We start from the raw sequence: 9,158 nt of genomic DNA, 5'->3' as shown, positions 1-9,158 counted from the left end.
ATGCCAAGCACTTTGTAAACTGAGCTTCCTCTGCAGCCTGACTCTCAACTTGTGAAAAACTATTACTGCTTAATATGGGGACTGTTATCAGTGAGAGTAGTAGTCACAAGGACCTACTTAAGACATTCTTCCCTTCCCCAAAATAAGATTTCTGTGAGGCTGGATTTTCTTGAGATGCTTAACCAAAATAGGATATTACACTCAATTGAATGCAGAAGTAGAAATGAAAATCCATTTTTTCTATTAGACATTAAAAAGGTTTTAAACACTAAAAAATGCCATTATGCTCACTGAGTTTTTGAAAATGTAGTTATTTCTCAAAAACTATGTTTATTAAGACACTGAGAATCACTACAAGAAAAACTCCTTGTGTTGAAGGTTCCAAGACATGGAATCGTTTCCAAATGAGAATCCACAAGCAACTCATTGATTTACACAGTCCTTTGGAGATTGTTAAGCAGATTACTTCCATCAGTATTGAGCCAGGAGTGGAGGTTGAAGTCACCATTGCAGATGCCTGAGCCATCTATGATAATAAATTGACTTGACCAGTAAAATTAAAAAAAAAAAAACTATGTTTATTTGAATATGTAGTAAGTCTGTTATGATGGTTTATAAGATAATTATGGCCTACATAATTATTATTATTATTTCTTTTTTTTTGGTTTTTTTTGAAACAGGGTTTTTCTGTGTAGCCATGGCTGCCCTGGACTCAATTTGTAGACCACACTGGCCTCAAACTCACAGCAATCCACCTGCCTCTGCCTCCCTGCGTGCTGGGAATACAGGTGTGCACCACCATGCCCGGCTTGGCCTACATAATTTAAGGTGACCTATTGAAGAGCATGTCAGTCTCAATAGTTTAAAAATGTGGGTGTGGCACTTTTTTCAATAGGTTCCCCTTGATCATTTTCTTCTGCTGTGTTGGAAATTTTTAGTCACTTTCATGACTTACATTTTTGGCAGGAAATCACCCATCTCCTTGAGATTTTCAAGTTTGTGATCTAGGCTGCAGGAGAGTTCCTCCACTCTTTTAGAAGCCGTGGTCATTGCTCCTTTCTTCTTCCTAACCTTGACGTTCTTCTCTGAAATTGGAATTTTTCTCCCTATCTAACTGATTGCAGGCATGCTGCTAGGAGAACATCGTACAAGCTTTGGATGAAGAGAACAGGCAGCAGCAGTAGACCAGAACTGTTGAGGAAGGAAAGCACGGGCGGTACTCTATGGATTGCCCCTCATCTCGAATATTCAAGAAAAACAAATGGCAGAGGGGTCCTTTAGCAACTGTCTCAGCGTGGGCTCCACATGGAAGACTGATATTTGGAGATGCTCCCAGCCCCCCCTGCCCAAGATCGGCTTCTAAACTTCCAGCATTCTTAAACATCCCTAAATTCAGTTCTGTTCCCAGCCTTGGATCAGGCCCTAGAATAATTCTAACGCTCCTCACAAACATGACAGATCTAAGAACTGGAATGCCTATTTAGTAATTTCCTGTCTTTCTTGGGCAAAGCATTTCTTCATGTTCTTTGTAGATGGCTGTCCTTTCTTAGGAAGTGCCCTTGGTAGTACCTCAATAAGGAAATGGGAAGGCAGGGTTTGACAGAGGAATGAGGTTGCAATGAGGTCTGTGCTCCTTTGCAAAACCAATGCACAGCGATAGGAAGATTGTTAGACGGTCTCAGATTGAAGCGGTGGGTGAGGCCTTTCCACATTCCCTATTGGCTGGGATGGGTTGTGTGCTGGGATGGGCGCCTGAGAGTGATGAAGCTTGTGCCTTCAGCAGCCCTAGTCCCAGGCGGTGAAAGAGGAATGCTTTGATCTGAAGAGAAAATCAGTGCAAAATACCACAGCACTCACAGCAAACACGTCAATTATAGGATGCAGCCTGGGTTCAGAAACACTACAGCATAAAGATTAGTTGTGGTTTTGGAAAAGCACGATAAGCCAGAGTCTAGGAAGGCCGGAGTAGAAAGCTAGCAATCCGGAAGCCCCGGACTTATTCTTCACTGCCTGCCATTCAAATTTCTTCTTGCCAATCCATCTTACTCCTCTTTTTTGACATTCTTGCTTTAGCAAAACCGTTTGCAGTTTTCTAGTGAACACACTGTTAGGAGAGGAGGATAATGGCGAGTGCTGTCCTGGTCCATGTCTAATACTTGTCCTCTGTGCTGGAGTGTGCACGTACATACAAAGCGTATGGAGGACACAACTGATAGATAACAGCAAAGCATGCAGTTTCTTTATCGTAAATTCCATACTTCCAATTGATTCTCAGAGAGTGTTTCCATTGATTTTCACGAACTCTTGTGTCCTGAACTAACTAACATACGGTTGTAGCTGATGGCTCTCACATGAATGCTGGGTGATATTTTTTTTTAGATTAACGGATAAGACAAAAATGAAACAATGAGGATGTATGTTTCAGAACTACGTTTATTTGTCAGTGATGTGAGAGACTATTGCATCAGGCAATGGTCTTCAACCTTTCTGAGGAACATTTCTTCAGGGCTTTTGTCTTGTGTGTAAGTGATGCCTGCAGACTCTGGTTTTAACTGATTTTGTATTGATGGTTCTCCACTGCAGACAGATTAGCTCCTCGGGCAATGCTTACCAGTGGCCAGGACATTTCTGTCTGTCACTAGAAGGGGAAGCGGATGCTACTGATCTCCTGTGTAAGGGCCAGCGTCTTCCTGCCCACGATGAAGACTGCCCAAGGTTGAACAATCTTAACCTGCGTTATTAATATTGTAGCCAAATGTTTGTAAATATGGGTGTAAGGGGCATCCTGTGTGTGGAGACTAGAGGAAAATGTCTAGTCTAGTCTAGTATTTTTCTCTATCACTCTCCACCTTATTTTTTTAGACATATCCAGAAAATGTAAAAGCTTATACCATCAATAAAATGTTAGTTTAAGCACTGACTTGTAACATTTCTCAATTTCTGTGGCATACATACAACTTGCCTGACCTCGGAGATGCCCAAACAGTCCTTTAAAACATTATTTATCGCTGTGTCTGTGAGGTATTTGTGAAGATCTTATGCCTTTGGCCTGGAGTCCCTGGTTCTTCAAGGCTTACCCAGCACAACCTTTTATTGCTCCACCCAATTCTCAAAACTTCAGACTGAATTACAGTGTCAGCTAGTTCTCTAGCCGGACGACAGAAGGGAGGATTTCAGGCTGCCATACCATGTAAGCCAGGTCCCATATGAATCTCCTTTTGTAGTGTCAGCGGTTAGATGTATCCACTTCTTGATAATTATGCAAAAGCAATACACACGCAGTAGAAATCATATTTGGGATTTTGATCTTCTTCCCAGGTTAGTGATACATGGTAGGATACTATCTAGAGATTCCAGATGTTGATCAGTTTTCTACAGTGTACTTACTCTGTGTGTGTGCATGTGTGTGCATGTGTGTGCATGTGTGTTTGTGTGTCTGTGTTGCCAAGCAGATGTGTGCGAGGTTAGGTGTAGAAAATGTATTTTCAAATCATGATGTTCTTGATGTCTGTGATGCTTGCTCTTCATTGTCAACTTTACTGGATTTGTAATCACCATGGAAACAGGTCTCTGGGCGCATCTATCAGGTCGTTTCCACCAAGGGTTAAATGAAGAGGTGAGATGTGGGCAGAGCCATCACGTGGGCTGGGGCACTGAATGCAAATGAGCGGGGCACTAACAAGTCACTGTCTAACTGTGGGCGGCTGGTCCATGCTTTCCGCACTGTGGCTAGCTGTATCCCCTCAAAATGTAAGCCAAGATAAAGTGTTTCTTCTATAAATTGCTTCTTGTCAGATTATTGGCTATGGGAACAAGCAAAAACAACTAATACAGTGGGCCTATTGGGATACAACCTTCTCGTAATTCAAAGAAGAGTGATTTATCTGTACATATCTTGGTAGTTCTGCTCTTCTGGAGAACACGGACTAGTCCAGTCTCTATGGTTGATCTCAGACTACTAGCATGAGGGTCAAGCAGGGAGGGGGTAGGAGATGTGAAGTCTTACACTATTATGTGACAGCCCCATCTCAAAGATACAAATGTCAAAACACAACGGCACCACTAGTAAAATCACGAGTGAGCAGAGGTTCTGTGTATGTATTACCTTCACTTATAATACGTAATTATAGATAGATTTATTTAGTGTTTAATAAGAGCTATGCTTAACAACTGATTCACAAAATTCTTTAACAATCTCTTGTGGCTCGGTCTTGACCAGTTTGGTTCTAGCATGGCACTGAAATGGCTATCTACCATTCTCAAATTCACATGTGTATTTCCTGCATCTTGGGGAGACTGGTACACTTCCATTTTCTGTTTCCTAAAGAAGGGAGAAGGGTCTCTGACCTGGATTGGATTTTGTATCTACCCATCGTTACACTGAACAATACATCCACGTAATTGTGGCTGTGGCCAAAGGGAGCCTGCCCGCTTCCCACTGGATCCTCAGAAATCTCACTGGAGAAGAGACAGACACCCTAACATGATACCCACGACGGTGCCGCAATACACAGACACACAGACGCATACTCCCTCCTGTCCTCCATCTCCCAAGATATGACACAGACTGTTTCCGATTCACCACTTTCCTACAGCGAGATTGTGGAACGCGAGACCACCAGCTCTCGGTGTGCTCCCTGGGTCAGCGCCTCTGCCTCACCTGGAGATTCTGGCAGTTTGTGGTTAAAAACTACCAACAGGTTATTCTGAGGCATGGTGAAGATTGAGACCCATGGTGTACGACTATTTCTCTCTCTCTTTTTTTAAAGGTTATGTTTTGTCCATTAGGATTACAACAAAACAAATGCAAGTTATCCTGATAACATTTGGTATTTCCCTCCAGTCTCCAGAACTGACAGGTGATTTTTTTTTTTTAGGATGCATTATTCCTTCAAAGGAATAATCTCATCAACCATGTATTGATTTACATTAGCTCATCTTTCGGGAGATGGCTATTTTTAACTTCTGTGAATACTGTGGCCCACATACACCACCAAATCGTATAATCTAACAATATTTAAGCTTTCGCAGTCTCGTCTGTGCTTCCCAAGCTCACTGATCCCTTCCTCAGGGGTAGGAACTATGCTTTGAGACTTGGTTTGGGCTATAGCACTTAAAGGAATGGAGGGGTCATGTCAGGCACTACAATATTCAGTTGAATGATCAGAAGTAGTTTGAAATATTTCCCTTAACTACTTGCTTTCTTGTATAGGGATCATTTAAAATTTATTGTTTAATTTCAAAAGTAGGTAGGTAGGTGAAACTATTAAAACTTTCACTGATAAATAAAATGGGAAATGACTGATACCCGAAATTTTTCCAAATTATGGAATTTGAACCAAATTCTGGTCTAAAGAAGATGCTAATAGCCGGGTGTGATGGTGCACGCTGTAACCCCAGCACTTGGGGCGGCAGAGGCAGGCGGATCTCCGTAAGTTCGAGGTCAACCTGGTCTACAAAGTGAGTCCAGACCAGCCAAGGCTACACAGGGAAACCCTGACTCAAAACAAAACAAAAGAAAAGAACAACAACAACAACAAACCAAAAACACAACAACAACAAAACACAGAAGACCCTAATACTCACCTGTGGATCTACTGCCCACGTAAGGACTTCATTTTGTCCTGTGCTTTCGTTATACAATAGAGATTACATGTTATATTTATTTGTATGTTTGTGAAGGGGCAAGTGTGTGTCACGGTGTGTGAGTGTGTGTATGTCACTGTCAGACCATGAGTCTCTAAAGTAGGTTCTCTTCTGTCACCCTGTAGGATCCAGGGTTTGAGTCTGGTCATAAGCCCCATCCACTGGGGCTTTGTTGGTCTCACTCATTCTTCTACTTTTAACAGGAAGCCTATTATAAGTATTGCTATCATTGAGAATTTTTTTTGAAATGTAGTTTCATATTATTCAGCTGTGTCTATGACCTAGAATTAGCCAATCCTCAATTTAGGACTTTTGATTTATGGCCAATGTCTCAATCTTTAAAATAACACTGTGATGCAATGGTATGCAGATTTTCTACGTAGCAGAAAATGTTCTCTGGGTTCCACCAGTCATCTTTCCCATCCTTTTCTGTATTGCATTTTCAATTGCTCCTCAGTTTGCTCCTTCAATTATTCACCTTTCTCATTCTTTGATCCAAGAGCCCCCCATCATGATTTAATGCACATTTTCGTAAACATAAAACTCAGAGGTGGAGACTGCAGAGGAGCTAGCACCTTCTGAGTCTACACTGACTGCCCGGGGAGGCCTTTGTGTTCTCTGTGGGCTCTCACACTGTTATTATCAGCAGACACTTCAGCTTTGGGAGTCATAAACTCTAGTTCCTGAATCAAAAGGATGCTGGTAAGTGGTTTGACCCTGGCAGCTAATATTCATGCAAGGATGTTAGCATGTTTCATCCAAGGACATGGACTTTGTGAAGTACCTTGAGTTTTCAGAGCCCTAAAATCCGATAAGAAACCTCCAAGCAGTGTCTGAGTCATCCCCTGTGTTGCCTTATTTCTGGCAGAAGTTAGGCAGCATTTACTCTTTAAAGAGCTCTCACATGTATTCATTTATTATGCATTTGCACGAATGTACATGTGTGTGGGTGTATATGTGTGTGCATGTTGTGGTGAGGGTGTGACTGGAGGAGGACTTTGGGAGTCAGCTCTTTCCTTCCACCATGTGGGTTCCAAGGCCTAAACGCACGTCATCAGGCTTAGCAGCAACTGTCTTTAGCTGTTCCTCCATCTTGCTGGCCCTGAGCAATATAACCTTAACACACACACACACACACACACACACACACACACACACACACACACACCTTCCTGATTTAGTGGGTGGAGCTGAAATCGTAGGACCTGGTCTGGCCACAAGTCACAGTAGGCAGAGCTTCAGGAGGTGCAGACCACTGAGGAGAAGCCGCTGCTGCCAGGACAAATGCCTAAGACTCACTCTGTGGAGACACCTTATGGCTCTGTCACTTTTACCGTGTATGGCACCCCCAAACCGAAACGGCCAGCGATATTCACCTATCGTGATGTAGGGCTTAACCATAAATCTTGCTTCCAGGCACTGTTTCAGTTCGGGGATATGCAAGAAATCATTCAGAACTTTGTGCGGGTTCATGTGGATGCCCCTGGAATGAAAAAGGGGGCTCCTGTGTTCCCTTTGGGGTACCAGTACGTCTCTGGACCAGCTCACAGACATGATTCCTTGCATCCTGCAGTACCTGAATTTCTCTTCAATAATTGGAGTTGGTATCGGAGCTGGAGCCTACATTGTGTCAAGATATGCTCGGAGCCACCCAGTCACAGCTGAAGGTCTTGTTCTCATCGACATTGACCCCAATGCCAAAGGCTGGATGGACAGGGCAGCCCACAAGTTAACAGGCCTTACTTCTTCCATCCGGAGATGATCCTTGGACACCTTTTCAGCCATGAAGAGCTTTCTGGAAACTGAATTGATACAGAAGTATAGGAATATAATCACGCATGCTCCTGACCTGGAGAACATTGAACTGTACTGGAACAGCTACAACAACCGCGGAGACCTGAACTTGGAGCGAGGTGGTCGAGATGACCCTCAAGTGACCTGTGATGCTGCTGGTAGGAGACCAAGCGCCTCATGAGGATGCCGTGGTGGAGCGTAACTCAAAACTGGACCCCACACAGACCTCGTTCCTCAAGACGGCTGACTCTGGAGGTCAGCTGCAGCTGACCCAGCCAGGCAAGCTGACTGAGGCTTTCAAGTACTTCCTGCAAGTACTTGAATGGGAAGTACATGCCCATTCCTACATGGCTTCATCCTGCATGACTCGCCTATCGAGGTCTCGCTCAGCATCTCCGACCAGCGCAGCATCCGTTGATGGCAGTCGGCCCGGCTCCCACACCCTGTCTCAGAGTAAGTAGCGAGTCTGGGACTCTCCCTACTGGACCCCCCACCCCCCGCCCCGGCACACCATGGAAGTCTCCTGTTGAATAACCCTCAGTTCCCTGGTGTGAGATCCCAGCCCTCAGCACTAACTTGAGAGAGGTGTATCGGGGCATCGGGCCAGAGTACACAAGGAAAATGGGCAGATCATGCAGGGAGGTGACCTCCGTCTTTAATTGTTACCCTAACCTTGACCTTTAGCCTGCGATTTCCTCCAGCTCCTAGGTGAGATGTTCTAATATCTCTTAGCGATCCAGGCCCCCTAAATTATCCTCTCTCCCGTTTCGGTGTTACAGTTCTCATGGGGCCTCCACCACTGCCCCTCTTTATCCCATATTTGCAAGGGCAAGAGAGTTGGTGTGTGTGTGTGATGGGAGTTGGGAGCTGGGGTGCTCCATTCCCCAAAGTTGACAGTGGATTTGCATTGATGCTTCAGGCCTCTGAAGGCTGCGGACCTAAACGAATGTCTATGGGGGGAGGCTTGCTGGTGGGTCAGTAGTCCTTTAGACGTGACAGAAATATCCAGCATGTACAAAGAAAGACTGGGAGATGGTGGGCAGTGGGTAAGAGCAATGGTAGAACTGGGGCTGGGGCAGTAGGGAGGGGCCTGGGCCCTTTGGCCGCACTAACTTTGGTAGCTGTCAGCGCGCAGCATGGGACTGGGGGAGAGAACCTAGGTCAGACTGCTTGGAGCGTGGCATGAGGGCGGAAAGGGCTACCTCAGGCTCTGACCATACTGTTATGGATGAGTGTTATGGAGGAGCATGAGTGACCTCCTGTCTTGCACAACTTCTGCTCTGGCAATAAACTATAGAGGAATCTGAAAAAAAAAAACCTTTCTAAATTAAAAATGAGCAATCTTGTCATGTTTTATTTTGATAAACCATCTTACCTACAGTCAAGTTGGAAATGAATGTTCTTTCTTTCTTTTTAGAATGAAAAAAAAAAGTAACATAAGATACTGTTGAATTATAACTACTAAAGATAAAAAATATTTTCATGGTACAGAACTAAAAATAAATATATTATAAATGGTTCTAGGATTTTTTTTTTTAAAAATCTCTACCAAGTATGGTGGTACACTGTGAGGTCGGGGCAGGAGAATTACTTTGGTATCAGAAGTTTGAGACCAGCCCAGGCAACATAGTGAGTTCCTGCCTCAAAATCAACATAAAAACAAATTAAAATAAAATTTCAAAATATTTTTTTTCTTGTATTAGGTTATAAGAAAGAAT

General features: G+C 43.7%; 1 pseudogene; it reads left to right on the top strand.

Moving 5' to 3' along the window:
• The first annotated feature begins 4,557 nt into the window (after window positions 1–4,557).
• LOC129666581 (protein NDRG2-like) lies at window positions 4,558–7,901 on the top strand (annotated as a pseudogene).
• The last annotated feature ends 1,257 nt before the right edge of the window (window positions 7,902–9,158 follow it).

The sequence above is a fragment of the Psammomys obesus genome, unplaced genomic scaffold (assembly GCF_907164565.1).
Source record: "Psammomys obesus unplaced genomic scaffold, mPsaObe1.curated_primary_1811, whole genome shotgun sequence".
NCBI classification, from domain to species: Eukaryota; Metazoa; Chordata; class Mammalia; order Rodentia; family Muridae; genus Psammomys; species Psammomys obesus.
Note: the sequence above shows the minus strand (reverse complement) of the source record. Positions and strands in the feature narration are given on the sequence as shown.